The 23003-nt window shown below is 43.4% G+C and overlaps 1 protein-coding gene across 1 annotated transcript in view; it reads right to left on the bottom strand.

Annotated features, from left to right (window-relative positions):
• Nucleotides 1–17779, bottom strand: part of CDC42EP5 (CDC42 effector protein 5) — a 45548-nt gene extending 27769 nt beyond the window's left edge. Inside the window, exons 1-2 of the mRNA XM_089652569.1 lie at nucleotides 17640–17779; nucleotides 17165–17374 (exon numbers count right to left, since the gene is read on the bottom strand). The gene's annotated coding sequence lies outside the window, so the exon portion shown is untranslated. The remainder of the gene's footprint in view (nucleotides 1–17164; nucleotides 17375–17639) is intronic.
• Between the last annotated feature and the right edge of the window lie 5224 nt (nucleotides 17780–23003).

Below are 23003 nucleotides of genomic sequence, written 5' to 3'. Positions count from 1 at the left end.
TGCAGGTACTTTATTTAGAGCTGTGGCAAAGCAGACTACACAATAATATAAGGAGGTTGTGCCATGACTGGAAGACGTTGGGGGCATTACTTTTCTTAACATTTTAGCAAAGTGAACATTTGCCTAGGAAATTGGGAGTCCCCCCCCCCCCCGGGAATTCTAGGAGGGCTGGGGAGAATAAACTGTTAGTTCACACAAAACTGACGGTTCAGTTGGTGAGAATTCTGGTCTGCACACCTTCGATGGCCATTAAAACTACTGCAATCCAGTCTCCCTATTGTATTCAACTGATTTTATTTGAGAATGTTAAAACAGGAGATGGAACACAAAAAGGTGATTAGAACCTTCAAACCCTCCAGAAGGGCAGAAATAGGGTCTGGAATTACCTGGAGGCCGATTCTGCCCATCAGTATCCACCTAGAACATTTTTGAGCATACTAAGCCTACAAGTTAACACATGTATATGGTACCCACACATTCTCTAGATTTGAAACTTGCTTTATGATTTTTGCCTCTAGATTTGCATTAACCATCTAAAAAATGTCAGAAGTCACAGACTCTTCCTGAAGGACGAGATGTTTTTGAGCCCATCGGTCCATTGGATATATTGTCACTACTCTTTCACTTGTGAATACAAGGTTTTGTAGAGCAATAATAATTTAATAAAAACTTTATTATAGAAAAAAAAAAAAAAAAAAAAATTGCAGAAGAGGCCTGGATAATGTATAAAAAAATAAAATAAAAAAATTATATATATATATATATATATATCTACAGTCATGGCCGAAATTGTTGGCACCCTTGATATTTTTCCTGAAAATCAAGTATTTCACACAAAAAAGGTATTGCATTAACACATGTTTTGCTATACACATGTTTATTCCCTTTGTATGTATTGGAACAAATATAAAACAGAGGCAGAAAAGCAAATATGACATAATGTCACACAAAACCCCAAAAATGGGCTGGACAAAAGTATTGGCACCCTTAACTTAATATTTGGTTGCACACCCTTTGGAAAACATAACTGAAATCAGTCGCTTCCTATAACCATCAATAAGCTTCTGACACCTCTCACCCGGAATTTTGGACCACTCTTCCTTTGCAAACAGCTCCAGGTCTCTCTTATTGGAAGGACACCTTTTCCCAACAGCAATTTTAAGATCTCTCCACAGGTGTTCAATGGGATTTAGATCTGGGCTCATTGCTGGCCACTTCAGAACTCTCCAGCGCTTCTTTGCCATCCATTTCTGAGTGCTTTTTGACGTATGTTTGGGGTCATTGTCCTGCTGGAAGACCCAGGATCTTGGACGCAAACCCAGCTTTCTGACACTGGGCCCTACAGTGCGACCCAAAATCCTTTGGTAATCCTCAGATTTCATGATGCCTTGCACACAGTCAAGGCACCCAGTGCCAGAGGCAGCAAAACAACCCCAAAACATCATTGAACCTCCACCATATTTTACCGTAGGTACTGTGTTTTGTTCTTTGTAGGCCTCATTCCGTTTTCGGTAAACAGTAGAATGATGTGCTTTACCGAAAAGCTCTATCTTGGTCTCATCTGTCCACAAGACGTTTTCCCAGAAGGCTTTTGGCTTACTCAAGTACATTTTGGCAAACTGTAGTCTTGCTTTTTTATGTCTCTGTGTCAGCAGTGGGGTCCTCCTGGGTCTCCTGCCATAGCGTTTCATTTCATTTAAATGTCGACGGATAGTTCGCGCTGACACTGATGCTCCCTGAGCCTGCAGGACAGCTTGAATGTCTTTGGAACATGTTTGGGGCTGCTTATCCACCATCCGGACTATTCTGCGTTGCAATCTTTCATCAATTTTCCTCATCCGTCCACGACCAGGGAGATTAGCTACAGTGCCATGGGTTGCAAACTTCTTGATAATGTTGCGCACTGTGGACAAAGGCAAATCTAGTTCTCTGGAGATGGACTTGTAACCTTGAGATTGTTGATATTTTGCCACAATTTTGGTTCTCAGGTCCTCAGACAGTTCTCGTCTCCTCTTTCTGTTGTCCATGCTTAGTGTGGCACAGACAGACACACAATGCAAAGGTTAAGTGAACGTCTCTCCTTTTTATCTGCTTTCAGGTGTGATTTCTATATTGCCCACACCTGTTACTTGCCCCAGGTGAGTTTACAGGAGCATCACATGCTTGTAACATTCTTATTTATCCGCAGTTGTGAAAGGGTGCCAATACTTTTGTCCAGCCCATTTTTGGAGGTTTGTGTGACATTATGTCGAATTTGCTTTCTTTCCTCCCTTTTTTTGTTTTGTCCCAATACACACAAAGGGAATAAACATGTGTATAGCAAAACATGTGTTAATGCAATACGTTTCGTGAGAAATACATGATTTCCTGGAGAAATATCAAGGGTGCCAACAATTTCGGCCATGACTGTATATATATCTATATATATATATATATATATATATATATCTATCTATCACACACAAAACCAAAATACTAAGATATGTCCGGCTGATTTCCAAATAACTACAACTAATCAGGTGGTATTAAACCTAGTTGACAAGCAAAATTCAGAGAAAACCAAGACACTATCACAGTTACGAAGCCCAGCTGTCTGAAACGAAACGTGTACCTAAATAATTAAGTGCCTGCTTAAAAATATGTTAGGGTCCTGCACTCCTCAGAGAGTCAAACCTATCATTTTCCCTTCCAGTGTCCTCATATTACGCCAGTCAGGTATCAGCAAAAAGACAGTGACCTCTCATGAAACCACAGCAAAGTCTATACAGTTATGGACAAACATGAGCCTCTTCCTGTCAGGAGTATAGGAGTACCCCTTCCCTTCCTTGCCTAAAGCAGTACTTGAAATGTCAGATGTCACCATGATGGCCAAGACAGAGAGGTTTCTACACACTCTACAAGTTCTTAACACCCATTCCCAGCCTCAGGGTTGAGAAGCAGATTCTGATAACCCCAATTGAAGTTTAAGTGCTTCACTAATTAGAACCTCTGCTTAAGGTGTAAGCTAAAATTCTGTTGGTTTTAGAATGTCAGCCATGTAAAACAAAACAGAAGATTTGACTGCATGGTGTCCTATAAAAAAAATTGTATTAATAAAAAGGATAAAAAAAAAAAAAAAAAACACAAGATAAATAGGCAATTTGAGATACCTGGTCAAGGTTATTTTAGCAACACAGTTGCTAAAACATGCATACTGCGGTATTGGGATCCTGGGTTCAATGTCCACCTAGGACATCATCTGCACGCTCTCCCATGTGTACACGCCCTTCCTCCAACACAAATTCTTAACCTTTTTAACACGGAGGAACTTACCTAGGAAATACCCCTCTGAGTTCAGGGAACCCACGCTAATAATTACCACATCTACAGCTTACAGTGCATTAGTGTTATGTCATTAGGAAGAATGCGCCTTACATTTGTGGTTATTTGGAAGAATTGCCCCTTGCAAACAGCTAAAATGATCATGATTGGCAGAAGTTAGTCATATGAGAGGCAAATTGCTCATTGCTAAAGGATCGTCAGGCAACCTCTGGGGTTCTTTGGAACATTGGTTGAGAAAAGTTTCTTAAATAAAAACCACATGTACACACACCATACCACTAGATAAAAAAAAAAAAAAATAATAGTAACTTGCCCTCAAGAAGGCACGTGCGCACATAGGACATTCGATCAAAAGCTTTTTAAATTTTGTTGTGAATCTATTTCAAGACTGTTGATACAAAAAAAAAAAAAAAAAAAAAAAACACCCACACCACAGATAACTTTGCCAACATACCGTATTTTGCGCTCCATAAGACACACTGTTTCCCCCCCCCCCCCCCCCCCAAACATGGAGGAAAACGTCTGTGCATCTTATGGAGCAAATACAAAGCGGCCGGCCCGGAATTCAAGCCGCAGCCGTGTTAGAATAACGAGCCGCCCGCAAGGCTCTCCTGTGCTCCTCGGTCCAGAGCTGTCCTCACGCTTGCAACTTCACAACCGGGTGCCCACTGTGCATGTGCGAGAAGCTCTGCGCTTTGTTTATGGTCCGGCACTCTTCTGGGACCTGTCACGTGTCCCAGAAGATGGGAAGGGAGGACAATTCCACGGAAGTGGGAGCAGGTACCTGTAAAATTTGGATACCCGCTCCCCCACTCCTCTGCTCCCCAAAGGTCTTCAGTCTTTGGTCATCTCCTGTACTATGCCCGCAGTCCATTGGTTCAAAGTATTTTTTTTCTGGTTTTCCTCCTCTAAAACCTAGGTGTGTCTTATGGTCGGGTGCGTCTTATGGAGCGAAAAATACGGCAAATGGTCAACAATGCAATGAATCTTTATTCTGCATTGCCAAAACACAAAATTCCCTTTAAACTTGGATTCCAGCTGCCAGCGTCTGGCATGTTGTAATAGTCATCAGAAGCAAGCAATCTGCTAAAGAGATTTTGTAGAATGCCATGGTGAAAATGTGTTCATCTGTCTACATTACAAGATGGCAATGATATACCTTTTACAAGCAATACCTAATTATACACACTCACAGGTTTTTGGCATCATATCCTCTTCTCTCTTTCCAGCATAGGCTGGACTTTATGAATGGCAACACTGACTGTATTGATTGGGGAACTCCGAATGATTTTCTTTCCTGAAAAATCACACCGTCTATGGCCGGCTTTAAGCTGGCCATACAATGGTAACATTTTTTCTACAAATGCTTGTACAAAAAATATAAATAGTAAATGTGATAATGCCTACAGAGATCTGCTCAATGTCCTTCTAGAATATGTCAAAATGTAGTTTACATTTAACAAATCAATTCTGGAATAAAATACATTTCTGGAAGGAAAACCACATTCATAGGATATTCAATTGTTCAAGAAACAAAAAGAAAAACTCCATAGGCTCCTTTGAAATAATCAGTCAAAAATGATAAGAAAAATATTCTAAAAATAATTTTTTTTTCTCCCAAAAATCTACCACTGCATAGCCAGCTTATGGGATCTTTGAGTACTCCCACAGAAACAAATCCTGCCTCTGTACATATAAAAAGCACCATGACTCATAATATGGTCACATCCTTGATGAGGCTTAGTTTGAATTAGACAGAACAAAAAGTTTTCATTGTAAATCAGTGATTTAGAAGCAGCATAAGGAAGTATATTACACAGCTTACCAGGAAACGAATGATGGTTACACTACCAATAATTTATCAGAGGCTTTCACAACTACGATTCCTGCCCGCCTTAGAAGCCACATGTGGTTTTACAATTTAGCAGGCGTCCTTAGTACCTGCCTGCAAGAATACCTTTCACACTGCTCCAATAGATGTCTTGCCATTCAATTTTTTCAATATTCAGTTTTCTTCATGAAGTTAAAGTGTACTGCTGGCCATAGACCTATAGAAATTTGTTTGAAAATGTGTATATTTGGAACATTGGTTTGTTTTTTGCCAATTAAAGTAGAATTCCAGTCAAAACCTAACTAAGCTAAGATCCAATCCCACTATCTATCCTGTATAAAGGAAAAAATGTCTTACTTTTCTGAAGTTGCTCCGGTCCAGTCACATGACCGGCTTCAGTGTAGTAGAGTGACAGCCGACAACAGATGCCCCATAGTAAGCCTACGGGTGATGTCATCGTCCAGGCTGTGCAGTGGTTGTCGCTGCTCTTTCCTCTACATTAAAGCTGCTGCTGGACAGTTCATGTGATCGGACCGAAGCAACTTGACAATACGCAAGTCTAGACATCTTCTCTTACATGGTAGATAGAATAGATTTAGAATGAGGGTGGGAGTAGATTTTATCGCACTAAGGTTTTGAATGGAATTACACTTTGATGGGTGCAAATCAATAATGGATTTTGACTGTAGAGAGCAGAAAAAAAAGTAAAGGAGAAGGTTGGAAAATGTTTGCGGAACAAAAATTTTGAAAGGTGGAAAAAAAAAGAAAAAAAAGGGACCCCCCCCCCCCCAAACAATTGGGTTGTTGTGTAAAATCTACATGAAAACAGAATGCAATGATTTGAAAATCTCATGACTCATATTTTATTCATTACAGAAAACATATCAAAATGTTTAAAGCGATACTAAAATAGATTTTTTTTTTTTTAAACATGTTATACTAACCTGCTGTGTGTACCTCCTCTTCTTGGGTCCCCTGCAGGCTCTCCTGACTCCCCTTTTCTGTTGGGTGCCCCCAAAGCAAGCAGCTTGCTATGGGGGCACCTGCTGTGCCATGTTTCTATTCACACATGGAGCTGAGGCTTGGCCCCGCCCCTTCTCTCCACACTGGTTGTGAGTGGCAGCAGCCAGTGAGGCAGAGACCCGGGACAGCTGAGGCTGTCGTGGACATTGCTGGATCTTGAGGGGGCTCAGGTACGTATTGAGGGGACTAGGGGCACTGCTGCACACAGGTTTTTTTTACCTTCATGCATAGAAAGCATGAAGGTAAAAAACCTTGAGCCTTTACAACCACTTTAAACTAAGGAAATGTACCATTTTAAGAAAACAAACAATGTAAGTTTGAAATTGATGGTAGCTACACATCTCAATCAAAGTTGAGACAGGGCAGCAAAAAGTGGTACTAACAAGGAAGAGCTGGAAGAACATTTTGAAACTAATTAGGTTACTTGATAACAGGCCAGTAATATGATTGGGTATAAAAAGAGCATCTTATAGAGTCAGTGTGTCTCAGAAGTAAAAATGGGCAGAATCAATCTGAAAAGCTGAATCCAAAAACTGTTGAACAATTTCAGAATAAGGTTCCTCAATGTAAAATTGCAAATACATTAAATTGATCATTATTTACAGTAGATATCATTAAAAGATTCTGAGAGTCTGAAAAAAAAAAAAAATCAGTGTGCAAAGGGCAAGGCCAGAGTGTAATATTGGATGCCTGTGATCTTTAAGTCCTTGGCGTCATTCTTGACTCGAACCTCTCCTTCCAACCGCATGTCAAATCACTCACAAACACATGCAGGCTCCATCTTCGCAACATTGCCAAGATACGTACCTTCCTCACCCTTGACACCACCAAACTTCTAGTACACTCCCTCATCATCTCACACCTTGACTACTGTAATTCTCTTCTCACCGGCCTACCCAAGTGCAGGCTCTCCCCGCTCCAGACCATCCTGAACTCAGCGGCTAGACTCATCCACCTCACCACCCGCTCTACCTCTGCCACCCCCCTCTGCCTCTCCCTCCACTGGCTCCCGATTGCCCAACGCATCAAATTTAAACTCCTAAACCTGACCTACAAAGCCGTTCACAACACTGCCCCTGACTACCTCACCAACCTGATCCCCAAGTACCGCTCTACCCGTACCCTTCGCTCCTCACAGGACCTCCTTCTATCCTGCTCCCTGGTCTCCTCCTCCCATGCACGACTTCTCCAGGTCCTCCCCCATCCTCTGGAACTCACTGCCCCAATCCATCAGACTGTCGCCTTCCCTCTTCACATTCAGGCGCTCCCTCCAAACCCATCTCTTCAGGGAAGCCTACCCCACCCTCACCTAACGGCCTTTCTCCCTCTTTCCTCCCACCCCTCATTCCCCTCAGCCACTTCCTACTGTACCTTTACCCCCTCCCACCTAGATTGTAAGCTCGAAAGAGTAGGGCCCTCTTACCCCTCGTACGTGGTTTGTTGTTGTTGCACTGTGCCATGTATTGTCCCTCCCTCTATTGTACAGCGCTGAGCAAACCCTTTGGCGCTATATAAACTCGAAGTAATAATAATAAATAATAATAAGCCTTCAGACAAAAACTACAAAAAAAAAACAAAACAAAACAGCATACAGGATTCTGTGATGGACATCACTGCATGAGCTCTATCGTGCTAAAGAGAAACAGTATCTGAACATTATGCAGAAATGCAGCCATCTTCTCTGAGCCAAAGCTCATGTAAAATGGTCTGTTGCAAAGTGGAAAACTGTTCTGCGGTCAGACGAATCAAAGTTTGACATTTTTGGCAACGATGGGTACCACATCCTCCAGACTAAGAGAAGAGGGACCTTCCGGCTTAGTTCAAAAGCATGCATCTCTGATGGTATGGGGGTGCATTAGTGTGTATGGATGGGCAGCTTGCACATCAGGAAAGGCACCATCAATGCTGAAAGATATCCAGGTTTTAAAGCACCGTGTGCTCCCATCCAGATGTCATCTTTTTCAGGGAAGGCCTTGCATATTTCAGTAAGACAATGTTAAACCACATACTGCATCTAGGAAAGCAGCAAAGCTTCATAGTAGAAGAGACCGGGTGCTTAACTGCCTGCAGTCCAGACCTCTCACCAATTGAAAATATTTGGAGCATCTTGAAATGGAAAATATTTTGAGCATCTTGAAATGGAAAATCTGACAAAGACAACCCAGGACTGTTGAGTAGTTAGAATCTTATATCAGGCAAGAATGGGACAATATTTCTCTTCCAAAACTCCAGCAACTGGGATCCTCAGTTTCCAGACATTTACAGTCCTATTATAAGAAGAGAGGATGCTAAACTGTAGAAAACATGGCCCTGTCCCAACTTTTTTAAGATGTGTTGCTGCCATCAATTTCCAAATTACCTATTAAATAAGTGTCCATGCAGAATCCGTGGTTGTCTCCATCCACTATTATGTAGAAATGGAATGCTTCTTAAGACACCTCGTGCGATATATTCAAGCCAATATGTGTACACCTCCACCGGCTGTGTTCTCACCTTGCTATTTGACCTTACTTAGTGGTTTTGTCATATACACACACGTGTCCCTTTATTGGACTGTGGTGGGATGGCAATGCTGTTCAGTGGGTCTGGGTCTCCTTCAATGTCCTAGTAATCCTCCTCCATCAGATCAATGCCAAAAAAGATGACCAAAACATAGTTCTTTATCCTCAACTGGAACTCTACTATAATGGCAACTCTTCTCAGCAAGATCCCTGACTCGTTCCTTCACGATCAGTCTAAACTCTAGGTGGACATCGAAAAGGTACACCTCACCTTTGCTGTTAACATCCCTACCATGGATCTCCCTGACCGGGGAGATCCATGGTAGGGATGTTAACTGGTATACAGTTCAATTAATGGACAGTGAAGGAGACCCAGACCCACTGGACATCATTACCATCCTACCACAGTCCAATAAAGGGACACATGCTATATATGACCTTACTTAGTGGTTTGGTCATATAGGGTGAGAGCACAACCGGTGGAGGTGTACACATATGGGCTTGAATAGATCACATGAGGTGTATTAAGAAGTATTCCATTTCTACATAATAGTGGAAGGAAACCACGGATTCTGCATGGACACTTATTTAATAGGTCATTTGACAGATGATTTAAGTTGTTTTAGTTATTGATAGTGGAGTGCGGCACTATATTGCTATTTAATCATAATTAACGCATTTGTATGGGTATGTGTATGGTGTGAGCGATTCACAATTTTTACACAGTACATATATTGTACATATTATTTGGTATTTGCACTCAGAATAGCAGCTCACAAGATTTTTCTATAAATTGGAATTTCCAAATTATTTTTTTTTCTTAAAATGGTAAATTTTCTTGTCCATTTGCAGTTGACTCCTTAGCACTTGGCTTGCTACAGCAGGAATCTAAAGGAGGGAGAAGTCCACATCACTAATAGGAGGAAAGCGACTTTTCTGTGGAATATTGTTGCACAAAGCAGGTAAATATAACATAAAAATAAACACACCTTTGGTATAACTAAGAATACATACTTGAATAGTGTTTTTTTAATCAGAGTTTAGGGTCACTTTAAGTTTTACAGCTGCTTGTTTACTGTCAGCAGGAAATATTACACACACTTAAAAACGCAACTCACAAACAAAACAAAGTGACCCAGTAACTTCAACACACTTTATCTTAAAAGAAGATCGCTTTGTGCTTCCCTATCCGGACAGTCCACCCCCACCGCATGGTAATCAGTGTCTTCACAGAGATGGTTCCCAGGAAGGGAGATCTGCATTTATTGGATTACTATAAGTAGAGGAATAATGACTGGTAAGAATAGCTTTCTGCAAATGTTCTGCTGAAAACACAAATGTCACAAACCAACTGGTAAAAATTTAAATGATGACATTAGCCTGCTTTCGCATTTAATAAGATCCCCGTGGCTCTGGGAACGCATCCTGTGTGTAATAATTCAAGGCTGAGCTGTTTACAAAACACTTACTGACAGCTAGTTTAGCTAGAAGAATTGTTTATGGGGATGGAAAGCTGATGCAGGAAACGCCTTCCCATGACGCGCATACCTACAAATAATGTAAATATGTAATTCAAGCCAGACTTTATAAAAGCAATGTTGTAGGAATAGTATATTATAAGATATGTTTCCTATACTACATTTGCATAAAAGTATATGACAGCTTCTACGAGGATTCTTTTTATCAACCTTTAAGGGCTCATGTACACTGCAGCGGATAAACTGACGTTCTGGAGCTTTTCTGCCTTTTTTTTTTAGCCGCTCCTGAACTCTCCCTAATGTTTTCCTATGTGTCCATGTACATATCGTCCATGTACATATCGTTTACAGGCAGTTGAGTTTACAGTTGTTTTTTGGAACGCACCAAACTTGCATTCAGGAGTAGATTTTATCAGCGTTCCAAACGCTTGTAAACATCGCTAACTGCATTTAGAAGCTTTTTGCAACTGTTCCATGTCCAGATGCTGTTCAGAGCCTTTTTTCACCATCAGAAATGCATGCAAAGCATTTTCCATGTATTCAAATAGACCCGGTACACCAGTGCAGTCAGTTCCAGGTTTTGCGTGAAGGAAAGAAATAGTAGATTGTGCCACATTATGCTCATGATGGGATCCATAGTGAATACAACCAGAAAAAGACAGGTAATCTCAACACATACTGCTCTCTCTGCTTCTGCTCTCTTTTTCTCTCAAAATGTCTGAAATGGTTAATTTTTTACTGTTTTTCAGTGCATTCTGGGCATTTGGGAAGGTCTCCTGAAGTTATCTTTAAAAAACGCCTCTAAACGCAAACGCACATAAACGCGGTATGCAAACGCGGCTAAACAGATTTTTTTAACCTATGTTTTCCAGCAGTCAGTTTCCATCATTCAGAAGTGTTTTCCAAATGTCCAGTGTACATGGAGCCTAAAGCTGAACTCCAAGCAAACTGCTAAATCCACAGTTGTAACATATTATTCCTGAGCGGTTTTCATTCAATTCAGCTAGTCTTGTGATCCAGCACAGTGGCTAAACGGTTAGCAGTTCCGCCTGGCAGTACTAGGGTGATTGGTTCAAACCCCAACCATGGCACCACCTGCCTGGAATTTGCATGTTCTCCTTGTGCCTGCGTGGGTTTCCTCCGGATACTCCGGTTTCCTCCCACCCTCCAAAGACATGCTGGTAGGTTAATTAGATCCTGTCTAAATTGGTCCTAGTATGTATGAATGTGAGTTAGAGACCTTAAATTGTACACCCCTTGAGGGTTAGGGACTGATGTGAATGCACAATATATATGTAAATGAGCTGCGTAAATTGACATTAAATAAAAATCAGAAACAAATGCAGTCATTTCAGTGAGCGCACTTTTCTCTAATGCAGTTAAACTTAGTCACTGACCTACCCTTAGCTTGTTCACAATAATAAAATCATCATTCTGTTCTCTCCTTCTGTCAGCATGTGCTCCATGTTACAATGATAGCATTAGAAATTGCTGTGCTACCATATTCAAATCCTCCTGTATAGGAAATTGCACTGCCTTGCTGAAACAAAATGTTAAGCCAAAATTTTAAACCAGCCACAGAAGGATCAAATCTCACCCAGTTCAGTGGGAATCAGTCAAGATTTGATCCCTCTATGGACAGGCTGATTGTACAACCAGCCTGTCCGATTTTTTTTTTTTGTTACATGTGATTACTGCTGACGGCTATAGCTGCTAGCAGTAATCACTGTCTTCTGCCGGGTGAGAAGGCTCCCTGTCAGTGGAACACAATAGTACTGTGGAAGGGACACCATGATGGGGGAAATCTAGCGATTTTTCTTTCCTTCCACTCATGGTGGAAAGAAAGAAAATGAAAATGAAAACATCTATGGCTTACCTTAGGGCTTATCATACCAACCTCATATCGCTGATGTTAGAGCAAAGCAAAGTTTTGCGGTGTCTTGGAAGCTGAATCCCCCCATGCAGCTTAAAAATCAGTAGTCATGAGCATCTTTGGAATGCATTTACAAATATATGTAAACCTGTATGTTAGTGACTTTTTTTTATATGTTAAACAAAATCTGAAGAATATATTACAAATATATATATTTTTTAAAATATATTCTTCAGATTTTTTTTAACATATAAAAAAAAAGTCATTTTAACATATAGGTATACATATATTTGTAAATGCATTCCAAAAATGTAGATTTGTATTTTCAAAGACATCCAGTATATTTAAAAAAAAGATTTTCATATATATTTTTGTCATAGAAACGCATTTCAATATGAATATATATATATATATATATATATATATATATATATATATATATATATATATATATATATAATTTTTTTTTTTTTTTTAAATATATTGAATAAGGTCAAGATTGTAGCATTTCAAATATATGGCAATATATTTGGGAAGAATAGATTTCAAATATATTTTTCTTCCATGTGGGACCCTCTATACCGAAACAGCATTTCTTTTCTAGAAGCCCTATATGCAAGAAGTCCTGTAACCAGAACTAAAATATAGTCAGTAATGTAAAGTGTTTCTTCCTATAGTCACTGTGAAGAGCATTTATAGCCACAGAAACTGATAAAGGTCTCCAGACTTGGCTATTAGGAAAGCCCCCAGCTTTGCTGCTTACACTGCATGCTAATTAGCACACAATAGTCTCCCTCTGGTTCACATGTTGCCCAGGCCATTGATTCCTATTCCATTACAATCCTAATTATCATCTGCAATTCCCAACACCGCATGTCAGCACTGACTTCCTGTGTTAATGATCTCCCAGTCTGACTCCCTGCGCTGGGCCCCAGCAGACTCCAGGAATAAGGAAGCCTCTTGGCTAGAACTCAGAGACTAAGCTGAATTACTGGACCTTAAGGACACTTTTAAGTAATACTGTGTGGATCCTTCCTAGCTGGCAGCAATCTGTTCACTGTTAAACACATATTCTGACTTATGTTTATTATATGCATTGTCCTTTTGTACTGACTACGTCACTAGAAATGATAACTTCTGGGAAACTAGGCATAAATCTTCTTGCCTCCTGCATGGAGAAACAAGGAGCACATTCAGACTAATTCAGATGAGCAGCAACCTATCACATGCTTTAATCACATTTCCCCTACACTTCTTCAACCAGCCACTTTCAACCAGGATCCCTCCCAAGGTTGCTTGAGCGGTGGTCCATTGACCTCTCATTTGATGGGTGTCTCCATAGTTCCAGGGTCAATGCCACTTGGCAGAGCCACAAGGATGACACCAATGGCCTTTTTTAGCTGCCTGTAAGGTTGACATTCTTCCCACTGACCGCAAATGTAAGGGGTACTCTTCTCATGAATCACCAACGTAAGGGGGGCTTCTTTCCACTGACCTCTGAGGAATTATTTTCAGTTGGCAAACCCCGAAAAATATTGCAAGGGTTCCTCTGGGGTACATGATTGAAAAAGGCTGATCTACATCATTGTTCTTTGTAGGTCTTTACTTTATAAAACCAGTATTTGTACAAAGAATTTTTTTTTTCACGCATTTGCACTTTTGTTTTCCAGCTTGTGTCCATATGCCTGAAAATGTTGTAGAATCTCAACATCTACAAAAACACTTATACAAAGCTTGTAAAATTAAAAAAAAAAAAAAAAACAACAACAATACACCACACACAATCCTTGAAAATCACTAGGAAATGGCTTGTGCATAGTAAAAAAAACAAAAAAAAAAAAAACACAACAAGAAGAAACACAACATCTATTTGCCTTTTACAAAGCATCCATCAAGAAATAAAACACAATCCAGGGAATCATTTATAAAAAAAAAAAAAAAAAGGGAAGGACAGCAAAAGGAACCCAACAAGTAAAATCAGAACAGTCATGGCAGATCTATCCTGTGACACTTAAAACCATGGACTATTCTTGGAGAAAAAAAGGCAGCTGACGACTACAGCAGATCTCATCCATTACACTTGCATTTTCAATGATAATTAAGACACAATCACAATTTACAAATTATCAATTGCAGCTTTGTTTCCAGCATGTAATCTTATAATCCAATCAATCAAGATACAATTGTCTTTATAAACAAAGTCTCTGCCATTGGATGCAAAATGATTTCCTGGCCTATTGTCTCAGTTTAATTGAATCAGATCAATCAACTCTAACTCAATCAGAAGAGAAGTTATGTCTATTCAGATGGATAAGATGCATGCAGGCTTATGGGGGAGATCTTCTATGAAAACCGCTCTTAAAGTAGAGCTGTAAAGAACAGAAGCAGCGCTTTCTACATGTAGTATGTAAAAACACCACAAAAGTTTAACAAAGCTAAAATTGGCAACTCATAAAAGATCATAGTGATCGAGCACATATGGAACAATTGTAGAGCCTCCCCGCTGGACGCTGATCTGCAGGTGGTGTGATCCAGGAACGTGTGCCCATGCTGCTGGCTTCCAGGACTACAAGGCTGCTGGGTGTCCACAGAGCCGTCAGTGGAAATGGGATGGTGGGCTGGTCTGTGTTCAACAGTCTGTGGCTTGAGAAAGAAGCATGTATGCTCCAAACACGTGCCGGCCTGGCCAGTCCACCCCTCCCGTTTCCACTGATGGACGTCTTGACTGGCCAGTGCAGGCCACTGCCTCTACGCTGTGATAAAATGCAACATTTCTGCGTTTTATTGCAGTTCACTGCACTGCACCTCTGGCCTGTGTTGTAGTACAAACAGTGCACATAGAAAACAACTGCTTTCTTTGTGTCCTAGCAATGACTGGCGTTCCCCCAGTGCGGAAAAAATGCTGGTCACCACACTATATGTGAACAGGCACTTACATACCAGCCTCCATTTTCCCTGATATACATAGGGATAACATTATGACCACCCACCTAATATTGAGAACTCCCTTTTCCCGCCAAAACAGCTCTGATCCATCCAGGCATGGACATCATTAGACCTCTGAAGGTACTCTGTGGTATGTGACACCAAGCCATCAGTAGCAGCCTCTGCCGACTTGCCTTCTTCCCATTATCTATCCTGGTGCCATCTCTTCTCCATGTAAGAGCCGGACATGCAACTGGCCATCCACATGATGTAAAAGAAAATGTGACTCAACTGATGCTCATGTGTCCATTGTAGGCGCTTTTGGCGGTGGACATGAATCAGCATAGGAAACCAGACCAGTCTGTGGCTACGCAACCCCATACACAACAACCTGCACTGTGCGTTGTGACACCTTTATATCAGAACAAACATTACTTTTTCAGCAATTTGAGCTACAGTAGCTCTTCTATTGGATCGAACTACATGAGCCAGCCTCCGCTCCCCACGTGCGCCAATGAGCCTTAGCTCCACCCACGACTGTCAACACTTTGCCGATTTACCTTCCTTGGACCACTTTTGGTTGGTTCTGACCACTGCAGACTAGGAACATCCCACAAGAGCTGCAGTTTTGGAGTTGCTCTGACCCAATCATTTAGGCATTACAATTTGGCTCTTGTCAAACTTGCCTAAATCCTTACATTTGCCCATTTTTATCCTCAACAAATCAACTTCAGAGACAATATGTTCATTTGCTGCCTAACATATCCCACCACTTTAAAATGCCATTGTAACAATCAAGGTTATTCACTTTACCTGTCAGTAGCCATAAAGTTATGGCTGGCTGCTGTATATATAATTATTGTATAGGATGGATATAGTGCTAACCATTTGTGCGGCATTTTACAATCTTAAGGGAGACAGTACAGTTACAATACAAGAGCGTCCATATACACTATATTGCCAAAAGTATTGGGACCCCCCTCTGAATCATTGGATTCAGGTCTTCCAATCACGGTCAACTGTTAGTGGTATTATAACAAAGTGGAAGCAACTGGGAACAACAGCAACTCAGCCACCAAGTGGTAGGCCACGTAAAATGGCAGAGCGGGGTCAGCGCATGCCGAAGCGCAGAAGTCGCCAACTGCCTGCAGAGTCAATAGCTAAAGACCTCCAAACTTTGTGTGGCCTTCAGATTAACACAACAGTGCGTAGAGAGCTTCATGGAATGGGTTTCCATGGCCGAGCAGCTGCATCCAAGCCTTACATCACCAAGTGCAATGCAAAGCGTTGGATGCAGTGGTGTAAAGCACGCCGCCACTGGACTATAGAGCAGTGGAGACATGTTCTCTGGAGTGACGAATCACTCTTCTCTGTCAATCCGATAGACATGTCTGGGTTTGGCGGGTACCAGGAGAACGGTACTTGCCTGACTGCAAGTGTAAAACTTGGTGGAAGGAGATTACGGGGTGCAGTTGGTTTCCAGGGGTCGGGCTTCGCCCCTTAGTTCCAGTGAAGGGAAACTCTTAAGGCGCCAGCATGCCAAGATATTTTGTTATTTAATGCTCCCAACTTCGTGGTAACAGTTTGGGGATGGCCTCTTCCTGTTCCAACATGACTACACACCAGTACACAAAGCAAGGTCCATAAAGACATGTATGAGTAAGTTTGGGGTGGAGGAACTTGACTGGCCTACACAAGAGTCCTGACCTCAACCCGATAGAACACCTTTGGGATGAATTAAGAGTGGAGTCTGGCCTTCTCATCTGACATCAGTGCCTGACCTCACCAAAGCATTTCTGGAAGAATGGTCAAACATTCCCATAGACACACTCCTAAACCTTGTAGACAGCCTTCCCAGAAGAGTTGAAGGTGTTATAGCTGCAAAGGGCGGGGCCAACTCAATATTGAACCCTACGGACGAAGACTGGGATGCCATTACAGTTCATGTGTGTGGAAAGGCAGGCATCACAATACTTTTGGCAATATTATATATATATATATATATATATATATATATATACACACACACACACACACATACACACACACATACATACAGTGAGTGCTGTACGGTGAACTCCTGTGTCATACCTTCCTATTCAACCATTTACAGATTTGATTGCCTTGGTGGATCAGATCATAGAACTGAAGCAACTTAATAAATTCCCCTTGGATAAAGGGACAAAAGGCAGAGATAGGAGAAGTCACTCACCTTCTACAACTAGTTCACAATAATCCAGAGATTTCCTTGATCCCCAACTGTCCTTTAATCCAAGATCTCAGAAATGCAGCGGCAGCTCTTCAGGGTGATCCCGGTCTCGGGTGTCATCCAGCACAGGCGCCTGGCTCGTTGTCTCCTGATCTGGGCTGGTGTCACACTCTGGGTGGGGGGGGACTTCAAAGACCTCCAGATGATCTGGGGCTGTGAAATAAAACAATGCACGCTCAGCAGTCACACAGCACAGCCCCCTCCACACCCACCGACCCCTCCACACACACAATGGACACGGATTACTGAACAATGCTGTCCTAGCAATCTATTCCATCAGTAATCGATCACCATGGAAGCAGCAGCGCTGATCACACCGCAGTGACAGGCATCGGGAAGGGTTAATCATCAGACTGTGCAGCCATCGGAATCGCCTCTCTTCTGGCATGTTTGCAGACAACGCATTGTGCGGACTTACCTGGCACTGCCTAGGGGTCACAGTCCATGCCGGATGGCGCAGTGGAAGAGCCGATCACTCACACGTATGGAGGGACAATACTGGCCGCACTCAGCTCACTGCAGGCTAAACTCCACCAGCCCCGCCCCCTTCCTGCTCGGGATTGACTGGGCGGCTGACGTCACACATCCCGAAAGTTTCCCAACTTGTGTGTGGAGTGTGAGGAGAGGGGAGGTTGCCGTCAATGGCCGGGCTGGAACGAGGAGGGCGAACAAATGGGCGCTTGTGTGCTGAGGGGCCGGGGTGGTGGAATGGGACGTGTGTACACTGAGAGAGGAGAAGACTGGAGGTCTATAGAGGAAGCCATCGTCCTTCCTCGGTGGGTTGGCCGACCCTTGGCCTCCAGACCATTGTTGGAATTTCCTGAAACTGTTTTTAGTGTAATTTCTTCCAGATTGAGAGATGTGCATTGTAATGCATGCCTGAGGCCTGTGTGTGAGGAGAGGCGACCGGGGTCCGCCCGCCTGCAAAGCCGCAAACACGTCCTAGTACTCCTTCCACCTCCTCCATGGGGATATATTCCTGAACATTATAGAAAGGATTGGAGGAAGGAAACGTTCCTACTGTGTTGTGTCCAATCAGAACTGATCGTACAAAGGAATCTCCCCAACAGGGCAAAGAGAACCATGAAAACCTGACATGGGCCCCGCATCGCCCCCAACTCTCCCGAGGTGCCTCTGTCCTCATTTGTCCCTCATTTTGGTCCGATCTCTATAGTTGTATATGAAATGCGCTAGTTATCTATCCAACAATATTTTACAGTGCTAAACCTTTCATCCAATTTCTAAATTGCTGCATTTGGATATTTTCAAATAGGGTTGTCACCTCATCCCTTTAAAAGCGAACACATTAACTTCTTCTCTACTGCGCTATAGCTGAAAGATGGCTACAGCGCAGTTGTCTAGTTCTGGGACGATGTCATTCCAGAACGCGCTGCCCGTAATCGCTGTGTCCTACGGACACAGCTGATCACATGATACGGTGAATGGCCAATCACAGTGGCTTTTTATCACATGATCAGCTGTGTCCAATGAAACAGCAGATCACTGGGTAGGTACAGTTGCCGGCAGGGGCGGACTGACCATTTGGAAACTCGGGCAGTGCCCGAGGGCCCGGGGTCAGTAGGGGGCCCCAGGAGATGCCCCTGGTACCTTTATCATAGGCTTTTTTGAGTTTGGGTGAGGACATGGGCCCCATGATCCCTTATTGCCCGGGGGCCCCATGAGTTGTCAGTCCGCCCCTGGTTGCCGGTTATTGGCTGCACTTTTATCACACTGTCACAGCGCAAGGAAAGTACTGCCGATAACCGGCAGTTGTCAGAGGACGGATAGGCACTGATCATCAGAGCACTGATGATCAGTGCCTCCCACTTGTACCCATCAGTGCCACCCCCTGCGCCGATAACCGGCAATTCTCAGAGATGTGATCGGAACTGATCATCAGGGCATTAGTGATCAGTGCTGTCCACCTGTGCCCAGCAGTGCCACCCATCAGTGCTGCCCACCTGTGCCCTGCAGTGCCACCACCTGTGCCCACTTGTGCCACCCATCAGTGCTGCCCACTTGTGCCCATCAGTGCTGCCCATCTGTGCCCTGCAGTGCTACCATCTGTGCCCTGCAGTGCCACCACCTGTGCCCAGCAGTGCCGCCCATCAGCACCGCATATCAGTGCAGCATCATCAGTGCCAGCTCATCAATGCCTCCTATCAGTGTTGCCTATCTGTCCCACCTCATCAGTGCCGCCTATTAGTGCAGCCTCATCAACGCACATCAGTGAAGGAGAAAAATTACCTATTTGCAAAATTTTATAATAGAAACAAAGAAAAACTTTTTTTCTTCAAATGTTTTGCTCTTTTTTTTGTTTATAGCACAAAAAATAAATCACCCAGTGATAATTAAATACCACCGAACGAAAGCTCTATTTGTGTGAATAAAAAGATAAAAATGTCATATGGGTACAATGTTGCGTGACCGCACAATTGTCATTCAAAGTGTGAGAGCGCTGAAAGCTGAAAATTGGCCTGGACAGGAAGGGGGTAAAAGTGCCCGGTAGGCAAGTGGTTCATTACACAGGTTCTGAGGATGATTAAGGTGATCATTAAAACTCACTTACCCTGGTTCACATATATGCGGCCGTGTGGGCCGAGTTTTGCACGACCACAAGAGCCCGTTCATTTGAATGGACTCCTGGGACACGCAGGGAAGAAGTCCCTGCACTTCTGAAAATGCAGCCCGCACGGGAACCTCGGTTCCCAATATGGTTGCGTTTTCCAGTGCGGGCGGCGTGCCATTATAACTAATGGCACCTACCTGCGGGTCCGCATTCCTCTGTGCGGGTGGTGCGGCTGCACGGATTTTCGTGCGGATCCGTAGCAGCACCCCCCGCACATATGAACCAAGCCTTAGTGTCTTATCTGCATTAAATCATCCTCAGAACCTGTGTCACTAATATGTGTTCAGTTTTAAAGGGATGAGGTGGCAACCCTATTTCCAAAGCCAATATAAAGGAATAGTAGCGGTCAAACAAACTATTTGTGGATTTAAAGGATAAGTTCACCTTTCGTAACATGTTACACCCATATTCAAGGTGTAACATTACAAACAGACCAGCCCCTGCTCATCCTGACAGCTAGTGAGGAATCTGCTCCTCCCGGCTAGCTGTCACAATTTTTTTAACTTGCCTACTGGGCACTTATACCCCCTTCTTTACCAGGCCAATTTTCAGCTTTCAGCGCTGTCGCATTTTGATTGACAATTGCGCAGTCATGCAAGATTTTACCCATATGAAATTTTTATCATTTTTTTCTCACAAATAGAGCTTTCTTTTGGTGGTATTTAATCGCCGCTGGGCACTTTACTTTTTGCGCTATAAACAAATAAAGTGCAAAAAATTTGAAAAACAAAAAAAGTTTCTTTGTTTCTATTATAAAATGTTTCAAACAGGTAATTTTTCTCCTTCACTGATGTGCGTTGATGAGGCGGCACTGATAGGCAGCACTAATGAGGTGGCATGGATAGGCGGCACTGATAGGCAGCACTAATGAAGTGTCACGGATAGGCGGCACTGATAGGTGGCACTGACTGGCATCACTGCTGGGCATTGACTGGCGGCACTGCTGGGCACTGACTGGCGCAACCGCTGGGCACTAACAGTACTGCTGGGCTGCACTGATGGGCCCAGGTGGGTGGCACTGGTGGGCACAGGTAGGTGGCACAGGTGGGCGGAACTGGTGGGTGGCATTGCTGGGCACCGATCATCAGGGCACTGATGATCAGTGCCGATCCCTGCTCTGACATCTGCCAGTTCTCGGCAGTACTTTCCTCACGCTCTGATAGCGTGAGGAAAGTGCAGCTGAGAACCGGCATTTGCATTTCCCAGTGATCAGCGTGTCATTGGACACGGCTGATCACGTGGTAAAAGGCCGCTGTGATTGGCCTTTTACCACATCACGTGGTCATCTGTGTCCGTAGGACACAGCGATCACGGAGATCGCCGAGGGCGTGCTGGAGAGTGCGTTCTGGGAGGACGTCATATGACGCCCTCCCAGAACTGGCCGGCCGCAGTGTAGCCGTCATTCGGCTATCTGCGGTTGGCAAGTAGTTAAAAAACGTGGCCAGGTGGGGCTCCACCCGCCTGGCCACTTCTTTCATTCACAGAGTTAATTAGCAGCTGTCAGCTTGTGGTTCTCAATAAACTACCATGACTCTGTGGAGCACCATGGTAGTTCACCGATTTATCCTGTTAGTATATCTGCTTGCTTGTACATCCCGTACGGGCACACAGACACAATGACAGGTCTGCAGGAGATTGCTGATGCAATGCTTTAGAGTGGTGGTCTCCAAACTGCGGCCCAGGGGCCGGATGTGGCCCTTTGCTTGCTTTTTTTCCGGCCCTTGGGGTACTATTCCTTCTACTGACACCAACAATGAAGCACTATTCCTCCCACTGACACCTATGATAGGGCACTACTACTCCCATTGACACAACCAACAGAAGCATAATTCCTTCCACTGACACCAACAATGGGGCACTATTCCTCCTACTGACACCAACAATGGGGCACTATTCCTCCTACTGACGCCAACAATGGGCACTATTCTTTCTACTGACACCAATGATGGGGCACTGTTCCTTCCACTGAAGCTGTGGCATTGTTTACTCCCTCTGGCCACAGTCTGGTCCCCCTAAAGCAGGGGTCTGCAACCTTTAAGACATAAAGAGCCACTTGGACCCATTTCCGAGAGGGAAAAAAAGACTGGGAGCCGCAAAACCATTGCAACATTTAAAACAAATCCGACACTGCATATATTGCAAAAAACGCTCTGGTCATGAAGGGGGTTTAAGGGCCCAGTAAGCAAAGGGTTAATCAGGGCCACAGTGTATCGTCATAATCACAATCATAGCCTTAGGTCAGTGGTGGGCAACCTTTTTTTTCGACTGAGCCAAATCTCGCCAAAACCACGATTGAAATTTATTTTGAGAGAAACATTTTTAAAACTGAAAATACATCCCCCATATAGTAATTCATCCCCCATATAGTAATTCATCCCCCCTATAGTAATTCATCCCCCCTATAGTAATTCATCCCCCCTATAGTAATTCATCCCCCATATAGTAATTCATCCCCCCTGTAGTAATTCATCCCCCGTAGTAATTCATCCCCCCTATAGTAATTCATCCCCCCTATAGTAATTCATCCCCCATATAGTAATTCATCCCCCATATAGTAATTCATCCCCCCTGTAGTAATTCATGCCCCGTAGTAATTCATCCCCCATATAGTAATTCATCCCCCCTATAGTAATTCATCCCCCATAGTAATTCATTCCCCATATTGTGTGAATTCACTTACCTTTGCTCCGCGCGTTCCTCTCGCTGGGTTCCCGCGCCGTTCTGGTCTTCAGGGCGGACTGTGAGAGGAGAGGAGTTCGTCACGCTGCCCCGCCTACATCCGGGCTGCCCCGCCTACATCCTGACAGCCAATGTTTGCCAGCGGGCGCCCGGCACACAGAAGATCTACATTAAAAGAGCCGCGGCTTGCCGACCCTATTGCCTGTCACCTGGTGGGCAGTGTGCTCCGGAGCCGCAGGAAAGGTGAAAAAGAGCCGCATGCGGCTCCGGAGCCGCGGGTTGCCGACACCCGCCCTAAAGTCTGAAGGACAGTAAACTGGCACCTTGTTTAGAAAGTTTGAAGACGCCTGCTTTAGAGGCTCCAGCAACAAAAATATAAAAAATGCACGTTTTTACCAGCAAAAAATGTTCATTTATTGTTTTTTGTAAAAAGGTGAACTTATTTCTTTAACCAACATTTTTCTGTGCGTAATT

This window comes from Staurois parvus, unplaced genomic scaffold (genome assembly GCF_062004578.1).
Source record: "Staurois parvus isolate SC_StPar_1 unplaced genomic scaffold, SC_StPar_1.0 ptg000686l, whole genome shotgun sequence".
Classification (NCBI taxonomy): Eukaryota; Metazoa; Chordata; class Amphibia; order Anura; family Ranidae; genus Staurois; species Staurois parvus.
Note: the sequence above shows the minus strand (reverse complement) of the source record. Positions and strands in the feature narration are given on the sequence as shown.